Genomic DNA, 8,110 nt, shown 5'->3' with positions numbered 1-8,110 from the left:
ACCGGGATCCAGTTCTGTAGCTTAATGTGAATGCTATGTCTTCTGCTTAATCGTGTTGGCTTAGCGACGTGTTGGTTGACCTAGCGACGTGTTGGTTGACCTAGCGACGTGTTGGTTGACCTAGCGACGTGTTGGTTGGCCTAGCGACGTGTTGGCCTAGTGATGTGTTGGTTAGCCTAACGACGTGCCGGCCTAGCGACGTGTTGGCGACCTAGCAACGTGTTGGTCGGCTTAACGATGTGTCGGCCTAGTGATGTGTTGGTTGGCCTAACGATGTGTCAGCCTAGCGACGTGTTGGTCGGCCTAGCGATGTGTTGGTCGGCCTATCGATGTGTCGGTTGGCCTAGCGACATTTCGGTTGACCTAGCGACGTATCGGCCTAGCGACGTGTCGGCCTAGCGACGTATTGGTTGGCCTAGCGACGTATCGGCCTAGCGACGTGTTGGCCTAGCGACGTATTGGTTGGCCTAGCGACGTGTTGGTTGACCTAGCGACATGTTGGTTGGCCTAGCGGCGTGTCGGCCTAGCGACGGATTGTTGGCCTAGCGACGGACGTGTCGGCCTAGCGACGGACGTGTCGGCCTAGCGACGTGTGGGTTGGCCTAGCAACGTGTTGGCCTAGCGACGTGTTGGTTGGCCTAGCGAAATGTTGGTTGGCCTAGCGATGTGTCGGCCTAGTGATGTGTTGGTTGGCCTAACAACGTGTCGGCCTAGCGACGTGTTGGTCGGCCTAACGATGTGTTGGTCGGCCTATCGATGTGTCGGTTGGCCTAGCGACATTTCGGTTGACCTAGCAAAGTATCGGCCTAGCGACGTGTTGGTTGACCTAGCGACATGTTGGTTGGCTTAGCGGCGTGTCGGCCTAGCGACGGATTGTTGGCCTAGCGACGTGTTGGTTGGTCTAGCGACGTGTCGGCCTAGCAACGTTTTGGTTGGCCTAGCAACGTGTTGGTTGGCTTAGCGACGTGTTGGTTGGCTTAGCGACGTGTTGGTTGGCCTAGCAACGTGTTGGCCTAGCGACGTGTTGGTTGGCCTAGCGAAATGTTGGTTGGCCTAGCGATGTGTCGGCCTAGTGATGTGTTGGTCGGCCTAACGATGTGTCGGCCTAGTGATGTGTTGGTTGGCCTAACGACGTGTCGGCCTAGCGACGTGTTGGTCGGCCTAACGATGTGTCGGCCTAGTGATGTGTTGGTTGGCCTAACGATGTGTCAGCCTAGCAACGTGTTGGTTGGCTTAGCGACGTGTTGGTTGGCCTAGCAACGTGTTGGCCTAGCGACGTGTTGGTTGGCCTAGCGAAATGTTGGTTGGCCTAGCGATGTGTCGGCCTAGTGATGTGTTGGTCGGCCTAACGATGTGTCGGCCTAGTGATGTGTTGGTTGGCCTAACGACGTGTCGACCTAGCGACGTGTTGGTCGGCCTAACGATGTGTCGGCCTAGTGATGTGTTGGTTGGCCTAACGATGTGTCAGCCTAGCAACGTGTTGGTCGGCCTAGGGATGTGTTGGTCGGCCTATCGATGTGTCGGTTGGCCTAGCAACGTTTCGGTTGACCTAGCGATGTATCGGCCTAGCGACGTGTCGGCCTAGCGATGTATTGGTTGGCCTAGCGATGTGTTGGTTGACCTAGCAACATGTTGGTTGGCCTAGCGGCGTGTCGGCCTAGCGACGTTTTGGTTGGCGTAGCAACGTTTTGGTTGGCCTAGCGACGTGTTGGTTGGCTTAGCGACGTGTTGGTTGGCTTAGCGACGTGTTGGCCTAGCGACGTGTTGGTTGGCCTAGCGACGTGTTGGTTGGCTTAGCGACGTGTTGGCCTAGCGACGTGTTGGTTGGCCTAGCGACATGTTGGTTGGTCTAGCGATGTGTTGGTTGGCCTAGCGACGTGTTGGTTGGCGTAGCGACGTGTTTGTTGGCCTAGTGACGTGTCGGCCTAGCAACGTTTTGGTTGGCCTAGCGACGTGTTGGTTGGCTTAGCGACGTGTTGGCCTAGAGACGTGTTGGTCGGCCTAGCGACGTGTTGGTTTGCCTAGCGATGTGTTTGTTGGCCTAGCGACGTGTTTCTTGGCCTAGCGACGTGTTTCTTGGCCTAGCGACGTGTTGGTTGGCCTAGCGACGTGTTTGTTGGCCTAGCGACGTGTTGGTTGGCCTAGCGACGTGTTGGTTGGCTTAGCGACGTGTTGGTTGGCCTAGCGACGTGTTGGTTGGTCTAGTGATGTGTTGGTTGGCCTAGCGACGTGTTGGTTGGTCTAGCGATGTGTTGGTTGGCCTAGCGACGTGTTGGTTGGCCTAGCGACGTGTTGGTTGGCCTAGCGACGTGTTGGTTGGCCTAGCGACGTGTTTGTTGGCCTAGCGACATGTTTGTTGGCCTAGTGACGTGTCGGCCTAGCGACGTGTTGGTTGGCTTAGCGACGTGTTGGCCTAGCGACGTGTTTCTTGGCCTAGCGACGTGTTTGTTGGCCTAGCGACGTGTTTGTTGGCCTAGCGACGTGTTTGTTGGCCTAGCGACGTGTTTGTTGGCCTAGTGACGTGTTTGTTGGCCTAGTGACGTGTTTGTTGGCCTAGTGACGTGTTTGTTGGCCTAGTGACGTGTTTGTTGGCCTAGCGACGTGTTTGTTGGCCTAGCGACGTGTTTGTTGGCCTAGTGACGTGTTTGTTGGCCTAGCGACGTATTTGGCCTGTCTGGTGTCACACGTCAGTCACCACTCCCACCTTATTTGTTACAACAGACTTAAAATAGATTGTGCACAGAAATAGTTCAAAACCTTCTTCACTGCTTCCACGCCCAAATAAGGAACAACGAATAAGAGGGAAAACATGCCGTGTACAAACAGATGGACCAACACATGAATTGTCTAACTTCCATTATTCCCTCGTCTATAAATCAGTGTATTCTGTTTCATTGTCTCAAGATGTACATTTGTTGGATCCAACCAGGGTGGTCTTCAATAGGAGGCACCAGTCCTACAGGTCACCGTTCACCAGCACACAGCTACTGTATGTTGTCGCAAAATGTATCCTGTAGTCTTTCTTCTCTCATTTCCAGCTGACAACAAACCCATTTACAACTGTTAGCAGGAGGAGGTGGAGCAAAAACTTTGCATTAGTATTGATTCAGACTATTGGCTACGACAGACCTCTCAGAATCTTAAAATGGATTCTGCACAGAAACAGTTTAACTATTTGCACTGCTTCCACACCTAAATAAGGAACAAAGAATAAGGACAGGAATGTTTTGTCTTTTTCCAAACTGTGAAAAAATGAACATGTAATGTACAAAGACATGGACCAGCACATGAACTCTACGACTTCCCATTATTCCTCTTTTCAAACGGACGCAAACAGGCCAGAGCGGGGAGGGACTACCTGCACTTGTTTTAGTTTTCCGTTGCAAAATGTTTTGCTATGTATGCACTAATGAATGACCCAGCTCTCACTTAAAGGGTAATTCCACCACTTTTCAACCTCCTATTCATTATCTCCATCTCAATACCAGGGTGTACTATGTGAAAATGGCGCATTTTCTACGTCTTGTAGAAGAAAAAAAAATAAAGTTGAAAAAGTTATATGTGATGACATCATCAAAAATAAAAAATATATATTTTAAACTGTGATTTTTCAAACTGCGGTGACTTGGGGAGCAAGAAAATACCCCCCCCTTTGGCTAGAAACTCCTTACAAGTAATTATTTTTTAGAATTTTTTTTATCCTACCCTGCGATGTCAGAGAGAAGCATTTTTTTAGGAACTTCTCTTTTTAACCACAGATCATAGGAACGAACAATTAATAGCCTGGGCGTTTATTTGCACTGGACACAACAGGCAGTTATTAGAGACAGGCTTCTATTTGAGTGAGGCGTCTATTTCCTTAATGCACACAACTTTTGCTCATTTGCATAGTTAATTGTTTCATTCCAGCATTCACTTCCAGCATTTTAATACATTTCTTGATTTCCGGCACTAATGTGTCATCGTTTACACACTGTTTCCCGTTTCTTTTGTCTTAGTATGCCTCTATTTTGATAAAATATGTATACATTATTCTCCTCTTTGACTGTGCATGTTCAGCAGTTCTTTCTTTCGCCAGTAGAGGGCGCGATTTCTTGGGGTCTGTACTCCCGAAGTTGTTGACTGTTTTTGTGCTTGCCAGTTAGCTAGCAGTTGTCACTTGTTAGCAGAATTACAACAAGTGACACAAACTTTACTTTCAGTCCCTCACTGTCTAATAAATCTCAGAATGAACACTTGAAAATAGTTATTTGAATCGGTTAGCTGATTAACTGTCCACCTGCTGTTTAAAGATGAAGTAATATGTTGATTAACTGTCCACCTGCTGTTAAAAGATGAAGTGCTCCGCACTGCTAAAGCTAACTCTCTCTCCTCTGCTCTCATCCTTCTAGACCTATCGGCTGCCTTTGATACTGTGAACCATCAGATCCTCCTCTCCACCCTCTCCGAGTTGGGCATCTCCGGCGCGGCCCACGCTTGGATTGCGTCCTACCTGACAGGTCGCTCCTACCAGGTGGCGTGGCGAGAATCTGTCTCCGCACCACGTGCTCTCACCACTGGTGTCCCCCAGGGCTCTGTTCTAGGCCCTCTCCTATTCTCGCTATACACCAAGTCACTTGGCTCTGTCATATCCTCACATGGTCTCTCCTATCATTGCTATGCAGACGACACACAATTAATCTTCTCCTTTCCCCCTTCTGATAACCAGGTGGCGAATCGCATCTCTGCATGTCTGGCAGACATATCAGTGTGGATGACGGATCACCACCTCAAGCTGAACCTCGGCAAGACGGAGCTGCTCTTCCTCCCGGGGAAGGACTGCCCGTTCCATGATCTCGCCATCACGGTTGACAACTCCATTGTGTCCTCCTCCCAGAGTGCTAAGAACCTTGGTGTGATCCTGGACAACACCCTGTCGTTCTCAACTAACATCAAGGCGGTGACCCGTTCCTGTAGGTTCATGCTCTACAACATTCGCAGAGTACGACCCTGCCTCACACAGGAAGCGGCGCAGGTCCTAATCCAGGCACTTGTCATCTCCCGTCTGGATTACTGCAACTCGCTGTTGGCTGGGCTCCCTGCCTGTGCCATTAAACCCCTACAACTCATCCAGAACGCCGCAGCCCGTCTGGTGTTCAACCTTCCCAAGTTCTCTCACGTCACCCCGCTCCTCCGCTCTCTCCACTGGCTTCCAGTTGAAGCTCGCATCCGCTACAAGACCATGGTGCTTGCCTACGGAGCTGTGAGGGGAACGGCACCTCCGTACCTTCAGGCTCTGATCAGGCCCTACACCCAAACAAGGGCACTGCGTTCATCCACCTCTGGCCTGCTCGCCTCCCTACCTCTGAGGAAGTACAGTTCCCGCTCAGCCCAGTCAAAACTGTTCGCTGCTCTGGCACCCCAATGGTGGAACAAACTCCCTCACGACGCCAGGTCAGCGGAGTCAATCACCACCTTCCGGAGACACCTGAAACCCCACCTCTTTAAGGAATACCTAGGATAGGATAAAGTAATCCTTCTAACCCCCCCCCCCCTTAAAAGAGTTAGATGCACTATTGTAAAGTGGTTGTTCCACTGGATATCATAAGGTGAATGCACCAATTTGTAAGTCGCTCTGGATAAGAGCGTCTGCTAAATGACTTAAATGTAATGTAAATGTAAGTAATATGTTGATTTACTGTCCACCTGCTGTTTAAAGATAAAGTAATATGTTGATTAACTGTCCACCTGCTGTTAAAAGATGAAGTCATATGTTGATTTACTGTCCACCTGCTGTTAAAAGATGAAGTAATATGTTGATTTACTGTCCACCTGCTGTTAAAAGATGAAGTCATATGTTGATTTACTGTCCACCTGCTGTTAAAAGATGAAGTCATATGTTGATTTACTGTCCACCTGCTGTTAAAAGATGAAGTAATATGTTGATTAACTGTCCACCTGCTGTTAAAAGATGAAGTCATATGTTGATTTACTGTCCACCTGCTGTTAAAAGATGAAGTCATATGTTGATTTACTGTCCACCTGCTGTTAAAAGATGAAGTCATATGTTGATTTACTGTCCACCTGCTGTTAAAAGATGAAGTCATATGTTGATTTACTGTCCACCTGCTGTTAAAAGATGAAGTCATATGTTGATTTACTGTCCACCTGCTGTTAAAAGATGAAGTCATATGTTGATTTACTGTCCACCTGCTGTTAAAAGATGAAGTCATATGTTGATTTACTGTCCACCTGCTGTTAAAAGATGAAGTCATATGTTGATTTACTGTCCACCTGCTGTTTAAAGATGAAGTCATATGTTGATTTACTGTCCACCTGCTGTTAAAAGATGAAGTCATATGTTGATTAACTGTCCACCTGCTGTTAAAAGATGAAGTAATATGTTGATTAACTGTCCACCTGCTGTTTAAAGATGAAGTAATATGTTGATTTACTGTCCACCTGCTGTTAAAAGATGAAGTCATATGTTGATTTACTGTCCACCTGCTGTTTAAAGATGAAGTAATATGTTGCAATACTGATCATTGCAACAACAAAAATCGAGTACTCACGATTTTACCTCCGCACATTTATTGTCAACGTTTCGGTAAAATACTTTCTTTTCTAGTCTTGCCCTAAACTGTAGTTAAAATGATTTTTTTTTTAAATGTAATGATCAGTATTGCAACATATTACTTCCTCATCTTTAAACAGTGTGTGGACAGTTCAATGACAATAACCTTGATGACAATAAATGTTCGGAGGTAAAATCGTGTATGCGGGAGTTATTCCATTTTTTTCTACTATGTTAATGTTGGGGGAGTAACTCCAAGCCCCACAAATGACAATAGCATAGTCTGAACCTTTCCTCGTGAACGTCTTCTCATGTCCTACTGAAGCTGCCCACCTCTCTTCTCTCCCCTGGGGCTTTGAAATATCATTAAATATCTGTGATTTAAACTACACTGAACAAAAATATAAACGCAACATGTAAAGTGGTGGTTCCATGTTTCATGAGCTGATTCTATCAAATTTTGTGCACAAATTTGTTTACATCCCTTTTAGTGAGCATTTTGATGTTTTATTTAACCTTTGTTTAACTAGGCAAGTCAGTTAAGAACAAATTCTGATTTACAATGACGGCCTACCAAAAGGCAAAATTCCTGGTATGGTAATGAGTGGAGAACAGGAGGGCTTCTTAAAGAAAAACTAACAGGTCTGTGAGAGCCGGAATTCTTACTGCTTGGTAGGTGATCAAATACTTATGTCATGCAATAAAATGCAAATTAATTACTTAAAAATCATACAATGTGATTTTCTGGATTTTTGTTTTAGATTCCGTCTCTCACAGTTGAAGTGTACACAGTTGAAGATAAAAATTACAGACCTCTACATGCTTTGTAAGTAAGAAAACATGCAAAATCGGCAGTGTATCAAATACTTGTTCTCCCCGCTGTATAACCACGTCAGCCCAAGACCTCCACATCCGGCTTCTTCACCTGTCATGTGGGCAAGCGGTTTGCTGATGTTAGTTTTGAGAACAGAGTGCCCCATGGTGGCAGTGGGGTTGTGGTATGGGCTGCATGTAATCAATGGTAATTTTAATGCACAGAGATACCGTGATGAGATCCTGAGGCCATTATCGTGCCATTCTTCTGCACCCATCGCCTCATGTTTCAGCATTATAATGCACAGCCCCATGTCACAAGGAACTGTACACAATTCCTGGAAGCTGAAAATGTCCCAGTTCCATGTCCTGTATACTCGCCACCATGTTTGGGATGCTCTGGATAGACGTGTACGACAGCATGTTCCAGTTCCCTCCAATATCCATCAACTTCGCACGGCCATTGAAGAGGAGTGGGAACAACATTCCACAGGCTACAATCAACAGCCTGATCAACTCTACTTGAAGGAGATGTGTCCCGCATCATGAGGGAAATGATGGTCACACAAGATACTGACTGGTGTTCTGATCCATGCCCCTACTTTTTTTTTTTTTTTTTTACAGTATCTGTAGCCAACATGCATATTCACAGCCATGAAATCCATAGATCAGGGCCTAGTGATTTTATTTCAATTGACTGATTTCCTTAAATCAGGTATTCCCAAAATTGGGTAGGCATACTCG

This window comes from Salvelinus namaycush, chromosome 3, assembly GCF_016432855.1.
Source record: "Salvelinus namaycush isolate Seneca chromosome 3, SaNama_1.0, whole genome shotgun sequence".
NCBI lineage: Eukaryota > Metazoa > Chordata > Actinopteri > Salmoniformes > Salmonidae > Salvelinus > Salvelinus namaycush.
The sequence above is the reverse complement of the archived record's forward strand: the minus strand, read 5'-3'. Positions refer to the sequence as shown.